Source organism: Cibotium barometz, chromosome 53, assembly GCF_041138505.1.
Source record: "Cibotium barometz isolate CiBa-2024 chromosome 53, ASM4113850v1, whole genome shotgun sequence".
In the NCBI taxonomy this organism is placed as follows: Eukaryota; Viridiplantae; Streptophyta; class Polypodiopsida; order Cyatheales; family Cibotiaceae; genus Cibotium; species Cibotium barometz.
The window spans coordinates 26,352,389-26,361,079 of record NC_141098.1 but is presented as its reverse complement, the minus strand read 5'-3'; positions in this window follow the sequence as shown (position 1 = coordinate 26,361,079).

The window sequence follows — 8,691 nt, the reverse complement described above, 5'->3', positions numbered from 1 at the left end:
TCATCACATCTATTTATAGAATGTAAGAGAATTCTAATTTTTTTGATATAAAGATTCTTTACGCATCTAATTAGGCATAAAGATAACTTTAGTAGTAGGAATAACACTTTTATAAAAATCCTTTTATGCATCTATTTAGGCATAAACTCAATTTTAAGGAAAATAACACTTTCGAGTTAAAAATAAACCTTTTAGGCATTTTACTATGCATAAATTCCATTTTAATGAGAATAACACTTTCGAGTTAAAAATAAACCTTTTAGGCATTTTACTATGCATAAATTCCATTTTAATGAGAATAAAACTTCAAAATAAAAATGAATCTTTTATGCATTTTACTATGCATAAATTCCATTCTAATGAATAACACTTTCAAAATAAAAATAAATCTTTTATGTATTTTACTATGCATAAATTCCATTCTAATGAGAATAACATTTTCAAAATAAAAATTAATATTTTATGCATCTTCTTATGCATAAATTTATTTTAAATGAGAATGACACTTTTGAATTAAAAATCAATCTTTTATGCATCTTCCTATGCATAAAATCAAAATTGATGAAAATAACTCTTTTGAACTAAAAATAGATTTCTTTATGCATCATTGTATGCATAAAATCAAAATTGATGAGAATAACACTTTTGGATTAAAATAAATTCTTTATGCATCTTTCCATGCATAAATCCAATTTAGTAAGAATTACACTTTTAGAATAAAAGAATTTCTCTTATGCATCTAATTTATGCATAAAATCCATTTATGATGAAAATCCTCGAGGTGATTCAGGCAAAAGCAAAGCAAATTAGGGCAACCCAAAGCAAAGGAAATTTCTAGTTTTTAGAAGCTTTCCATTAAAGCTTGGAAGCACTGAAGTATGGTGGAAATACATGTAAATCTGGCAAAGATACATGTACCTGACAACGAGGAATGTATTGGCAACTCATATGCAAGCCCTAAACTGATTTTGGAGCAATTTGGATGTATTTGAATGTGTAAAAATTTCTCATTTTTGAGCTCTCATAAAACAGAGAAAAGGAAGTCAATTTTTGATCCATTTAGAGCATGATTTTGGCAAAAATCAAAGCATTGATGGATTGCACACATACCTAGGTGTGTTGGAAACTTGTATACATCATCAATTAACATTATAGTCACTCCTAAATCACCCTACAGCAGGCAGCGCAGGCTGAACAGAGAAACAGGGCAGATTTTTGATACTTTTGATACGAGGAGGTCAAATTCAACTTGGGTGCTTGATTAATTCCGAAATTGGTTTAGCAATTAGTTGCTACACACACTTGAGAAGAAGGCTATATGATTGGATTGAGCAATTATCATCAATTGAGCTGAAAATGAGCTGATTAAAAAGACTGTCTACTGGTTGTTTGCAGAGAAACAGAGTGTGATTAATCCATCAATTACTCACTTGTCTTAAACAATTGGACTAATTCCTTTTACATGGAGTTAGTGGACATCATTGCTAAGCTAATGAATGCTTGGTTGCTCAATTTGGACAAAGATTGAAGAAATTAGAGCAAAATTACTACTGGTTTTAGTGGTTTTTCCCAAAACAGAGAAAGGGGTTTGATAAAATTGATATGTACACATGTCCGATGGTGTTGATACTCAACATTGAGGTTGTTTAGGTATCAATGCAAGTTACCCATACTTGATTGAACAACTACATTGTAATTTGGAGCCTTGGAAAGCGCATCAAATCAGGGTATCTTGGACTGTGTGAGCCAGTTCATTTTGGATGCATACAGGTTGATTTTCTACATCAAAATTGAAGATTGTTGACTACTTTGGAGTACCTGGAACACTCATTGGAGTGTGGTTGAGCTGAGGAAGGCTCGTTTACAGATTTGGAATTGTGTGGAAGGTGTATTTGCATTGAGCAAACATGTCGGATAATCTAGTACAGATTGTTGGTGAAAAGCTGGATAGGAAGAACTTCCAGGCATGGAAGTACAGGATCAAAAATTTTCTAAAGGAAAAAGGTTTTTGGAATCTCATTACAGGTGCTGAGCCAGAGCCTGAACTACCCCCGACAACCTACACAGCACAGCAGCAGGTTATAGCTCATAAGCAATGGTCAGAAAGAGCATTCAAAGTGTTGCATTATCTGTCTATATGTATTTCGGATGCTATGCTCATACACATACATGATGCTGAGAATCCCAAGGATGCATGGGATACATTGGTGAAGTTGTTTGATACAGACACGAGTGTTCGCAAGTCTCAGTTGCAACAACAGATACATAATGTGAAGCGGAATAGAAGGAGCATCCATGATTATGTGTAAGAAATAAATAAGTTTGCAGATGCATTGGCAACAATCAATGCCCCCATGCTTGATGATGATTTGGTAGACATTACCTTGCGTGTGGTCTTGGCAAGGAATATAAATCTTTTGATACATCCATCTCGGCTCGGAGTACAGGTTTACCAGACTTTGATGAGTTGGTTTCACTCTTGCTTGTTGAGGAAATCAAACTCAGTGATTCCTTTCTAGATGCATCTACTAGCCATGATGATAATGGCAAAAATCAAGCTTTCTATTCGTAACAAAGAGGTTTTAGAGGCAGGGGGAGATTTACATCACGTGGCCATGGTAATGGTCGTGGATGGTAGGACAAGTCACCACAACAAAATTTTCAGCCTTCATATGGTGCTAGAGGTGGTCGTGGATATACACCTCAGAGAGGCAGAGGTAATCCTCGTGGTAGAGGACGTTGGCACGGCCAACAAACATCTATGCAAGATGTGGAATGCCATTACTATGGGAAATTTGGTCATATGGCACGTGATTGTTTCCGCAAACAGAATGATCTAAGAGGGGGTAGACCACAACATCGTGGAAATTATGCACAACATGGTGGTGGAAATTATACATCAAGCAGTAATGATGGCACTGCAAATCACTTGTTTGCCATGAAACATGTTGTGGGATCTATGATGACAAACGCTAAAAATGATGACACTTGGTATATGGACTCTGGAGCATCAAACCATATGACTTGTCATGATGAATGGTTTGAGCATATGAAGCCTATGGATGTGAAAGGCTATGTGGAAACAGGAGATGATACTTAGCATGTCATTACACATGTTGGAAGTGTACCATTGGTTATGCACAATGGTCAAACAAAATCTATGTCTGATGTATTGTACGTGCCTTCTATCATAAAAGGCTTGGCCTCAATTGGTCAAATGGTGGAACAGGGATTACAGGTTCGTTTCAACGAGCATGGTTGCTTCGTTGAGGATTTCAAACATGGATGTAGAGTCATTTGCTAAAGGCAAGAAAGAAGGCAGGTTGTTTAAACTGGATACTGGAATTCCTGAGTTAAAATCAGCCATGTTCTCTAAAAGCAAAAAATGTGGTACAGGACATTGATATGTGGCATAAGAGGATTGGACATGTCAATATACAAAGGTTAAAGAACATGCAGGCAAGAGGCATTGTTAGTGGACTACCTAGATTCAAGTATGATGGGAATATGCATGTTTATGAAGCCTGTCAGTTTGGAAAGTAGGCAAGGTTGCGGTTTCCTAGAGAAGGAAATATAAGTAGTAGGCCACTTGAGATAGTACACAGTGATGTATGGGGTCCTGCACAAAACCCATCTATCAAAGGCAGTTTATATTATGTGACATTCATAGATGATTTCAGCAAGATGACATGGATATACTTTCTTAGAGAGAAAAGTGAAGTGTTGGAGAAGTTTATGGATTTCAAAGCCTTTGTGCAGAGAAGCAATATGGCTGTTGGATTAAATGTTTGAGGACAGATGGAGGTGGTGAATACACCTCAAATGCTTTTGAGCATTTCTTGAGAAAGCATGGAATAAGAAGACAATTGACTTGTAGGTATACACCTCAGCAAAATGGTGTGGCTGAGAGAAAGAATAGAGTCATATATGAAGTGGCCAGGGCAATGCTTAATGAAAAGAGCATGCCAGATTATTATTGGGCAGAAGCTTGTGCTACCGTAGTGTATATACTGAATAAAACACCTACAGCAACCATACATGGAAGTACGCCAGAGATGCGGCTTACAGGTTTTCGGCCAGACATTGGACACCTCAAAGTTTTTGGATGCATAGCTTATGTACATGTGCCTGACGAGAGAAGGAGGAAGTTGGATCCTAAGGCAGAAAAGTGTGTATTTGTTGGATATGCACAGGATCGAAAGGCATACAAATGTTACAATCCACAAAACTAGGCAAGTGGTTATCTCACGAGATGTGGTGTTTGATGAGCTTGCTAGTTGGTACAAATCAAAGGATGAGGGTGTCATTGACTCACTTGATGCTGATGTGCATGTGAACTTGCCACAAGCAAGTTCTAGTTCTACTTCTATGTCTGGGCCAGCAGCAGGAGAGCAGAGGCTGAGAGTAGCACTGTACGTCCATGGTCAGGACATTGAGGCATGAGAGTGTGAGCACTGGGAGTAGTGCTATGGATAAAGGCAAGACTCGAAGGTTGAAGGAATTGGAATTACAGGTTATGAGTCATCAAGTTCAGAGAGTTTGGATGAGGAGCTTGGCATACCTGTTTTACGTACACTTGGTGCAAGGCAGGATAGGTATGTGCCACCACATGCTAGAGTGATAGGTGTTCAGAGTGATAGGTGTTCGGAGTGATCCGTATGCATTGCAGAGATCCCAAAGAGTCAGATATCCAGTTGACAGGTTGACGTACCGTAGTTTTGCTATGCATTATGCATATATGACATCTTTGGTGAAGCATGTGGAACCTACATGCTATACTGTAACAAAAGCTATTGGAAAGCATGTATGGGAGACGGCAATGGATGTTGAGATGGACGCATTGGTTCATAATGACACATGGGATTTGGTTGCACTACCACAGGACAAAAAATGTCATTGGTTGTAAATGGGTTTACAAAGTGACTGATGGTTCCATTGAGTGACATAAAGCAAGATTGGTAGCTAAGGGTTATGCACAAACCCAAGGTTTGGACTATGATGAAACATTTAGTCCAGTGGAAAAGATGGGAACAGTGAGAGCAGTCATTGCTATGGCTGCAGCTAATGGTTGGGAAATGCATCAAATGGATGTCAAAAATGCATTTCTAAATGGTGATCTACAAGAGGGAGTGTATATGGCACAGCCAGAAGGTTATGTACACCCAAAGTATCCCACTCAAGTATGCAGATTGAAAAAGGCATTATATGGTTTGAAGCAAGCACCTCATGCTTGGAGTGATAAGATGAGCAGATATCTTATCTCTCTTGGATTTTAGGTTTCTACAGCAGATTCTTCACTCTATGTGAAGAAGATAGATCATGGGATTGTTTTACTTGTCATCTATGTGGATGACTTGATTATCACAGGTGATCATGGTACAGATGTGATGCATGTCAAGAAAGCATTAAGTGGGCAATTTGACATGAAAGATTTGGGTGAGTTGAGATACTTTCTTGGAATTGAAGTGATCAAAGACCACGTAGGTACATGGTTAGTGCAATGCCAATATGCATTGGATATGTTGGCAAAATATGGCATGACAGGGTGTAAGCCTATGAGTACATCTTTGGAGCAAAATGTGAAATTCCGGGCTGATTTTGGTGAGGAGTTGGATGATCCATCTATGTACAGAAAGATGGTTGGTAGTCTCATTTACATGACTATCACATGCCCGGATTTGACTTATGTTGTTGGGCTAGTAAGCCAATTTATGCAGAGCTCCAGAAAACCCCATTTGGATGCAGTGAGACGCATCATGCGATATGTAAAGACCACTGCACATTATGGTCTACTTTATGAGAGTGGTAAAGGATTGGATATACATGGCTACATAGATGCTGATTGGGCAGGTAGCTCATATGACAAGAGGTCTACTAGTGGTTATGCTTTTACACTTGGAAGTGCCGTGGTGAGTTGGAGTAGCAAGAAGCAACCTACAGTTGCTTTATCTAGTACAGAGGCTGAATACAGAGGTGCAGCCATTGCTACTTGTTGTGAAGGAATTTGGTTAAGCCTTTTTCTATTCAACCTATGAATAGCCCATTAAAATGGTACCCTTATGTATGTAAAACCCCTCATGTTGAACCCACTTACATAAAAACCCTTATGTAAAAACCCCTTATGTTGAGCCCACGTGCCATACTTACATATTTATGAGTGACCCCCCGAGGTATAGAATGGCCCTAGGGAAATTCTACCAGGAAGATTGATGCTTTGATGTAGCCCAAGGGGCAATAAAATAGCCAAAGGGACATTCTATGAAGCAAAATGTGCATTGTAGAGCAACCCTTTGGGCCATTCTTGCAAGCATGGCCTATGTAGAACTACGTAGCTCATGCCTGGCATATCTTGAACTGGGGCTTACAATTTGGCCACAGAAAACAAGGGGCTACAAAAAGGTCCTAGAGCCATTCCACTAGGAAGATTGATGTTTTGATGGAGCATAAGGGCCATTCTAAAGCACATTGTGCATTGAAATCGACGAATAAATGGGCCTAGGGCCATTCTACCCTAAACAAGGCAGTATACAATGGCCTTAGGGCCATTCTATCATGCACATTCTTGATATAGGTACAAAGATGGATTCTAAAAGGAAAATTAATTTTTAATCAAATGGTGATATGTCCAGTGATGATGACTCCAACAACTGGTATATAGATTTTCATAATTTACAAGGTGAAAAATGCATAGGATGCATCTTTTTTATTAATAGCACAGATGGAAATGAGTCTTTTGAGGATAAAGGGAAAAAGAACGTCAGTTTCTATTTTTGCTATTGATTTGCATCCTAATATTGAATGTATTAACTTTTAGACATTGGGTGAGCTATCATATCAACTTGCTCCTCATGCATATGCTAAGGATCACATGGTAGTAGACCAAGAGGACACAATGTTCTCTAGAGGGTGGAAGCTTGGTTGATGTAGATAATCCCTCTAATATCATTTGTGGCATGCTACAAGATGCAATTATGGAAGCATTGAAAAGAGACTGGCAAAGCCTCATAAAAATGTTTCTAGTGGTGCATCAAGGTCAAAGAAGGTAAGAACGTCTCCACAAGGAGAGGGGAAATATTTTGATGTGGATGAAGAAGAGACTCCTACATGAGAAGTTGAAGGTTCTTAAAAGGTGTCTTCCTCAAGCTTGAAGATTTTGAACCCCAAAGCTTTGGCAAAGAATACTAGAAAAATGAAAGATTCAGCTCTAGAAGGTATGGATAAGTATGAAAAATACTTTCTTCTTGGTTTGTACATTGAGTTTGAAATCCCAGTGTTGAAGTGTTTGCAAGCACCTGAAAAATATACATGTCGCCCATTGCACAAGAAGGATGTGACAAAGTTGGTGAATTGCTATATTGATCATGCAAATAATCCTCCATCTTGTGCATATGCATACCAGTGATGCCACAATCAAGAAGATTGATATAATATTATGCTTACTTATATTTAGATAGATATACCTATACATACATATATATGTGTATTTATAAATAGAAATAAATTTACATATATACACACGTTGTGAGGTGAAAAAAAGAAGAAAGAACCTACCTCTATAGCCCTTCCACCTCGCAAACTTGGAAACACTACCACGAACGGGGGCACCACCAGCCACCGGCTAGAACACTTTCACTTTGTTCACCACCCACCCTCACCATAAGACAGCTCAGAACCACCATAAACAGATGATCATTCAGCTAAAAACATATACAGCATCAACCATGTACAAACTTAGCAAATACACCAAAAACCAGGACTCTGGCTAGGATTTACTGCCAAGGGAATACACCCTTGCGTCTGAACCAAGCCTCTGTTTCCCGGTCCCTGTAATCTCCAGAGGGCGCCCCACTAGCTAACCCTTCTTCACTTCCTCTGTAGCTTGGCTACTCTCTGTCCCCAGCTGCTACCAACCACCAGAGCCTTGCACAATCTCTTCAGCACCACGAACCACTGCCCAACGCAGCATCACCTCCTCTTGCATCCAGTCAAAGCCACATCACATCCACCACTTCCTAACAGCAGCCCTCTCTTGCTGCTCCAATCATCAGCCCACTCCACAGCACCAAGGGTAACAAAACCTAGCCACACCTCTGAACTTCCCTCTCTTCACAGTGACGGCGGCAACCACAATACTAGAACCCCAACACTCTGACGTCGACCAGCCTCTCTGTTTTCACACACAGCCTCTGCTGTCCTCTCTGTTGGTCACCTTTGACGCCATCTCCTACACCACCAGCCCACGCTGTAGCAAACCCAACACGCTCCTTCTCACTCTCCTTTACTGCCAACTCCTCTGCAATGGTCAGCATGCTCTCTCTCTCTACAACCGGCACCACACCAGCCTCTCTCACCTCTCTGTTTTGCAGCCAGCTTCTCTTGTCTTCAGAAGTCTCCAGCCAACTTGCATCAGCTCCAAACTCGCTAGTCTCTGTTTCCTTATACACACAACGGCTGCCTTCCCTATCCAGAGCAGCCTCCACGCATCAACTTTGCGCCATCTTGCTTTCCTTGGCTTTGTCTTGCACCTGCGCCTTAGAGCCAAACCAACAAGGTGGCTATTCTCTCTGACAACCCACTGCACTCGCCATCCAGCCCGCTCTTCAACACCAACCAGTCTCCTTTATATCAAAGGCTCTCACCTCGCTACACCAGCAGCTGCAGCTGCGCTGGCTCTTCACTCCTCTGCACTTC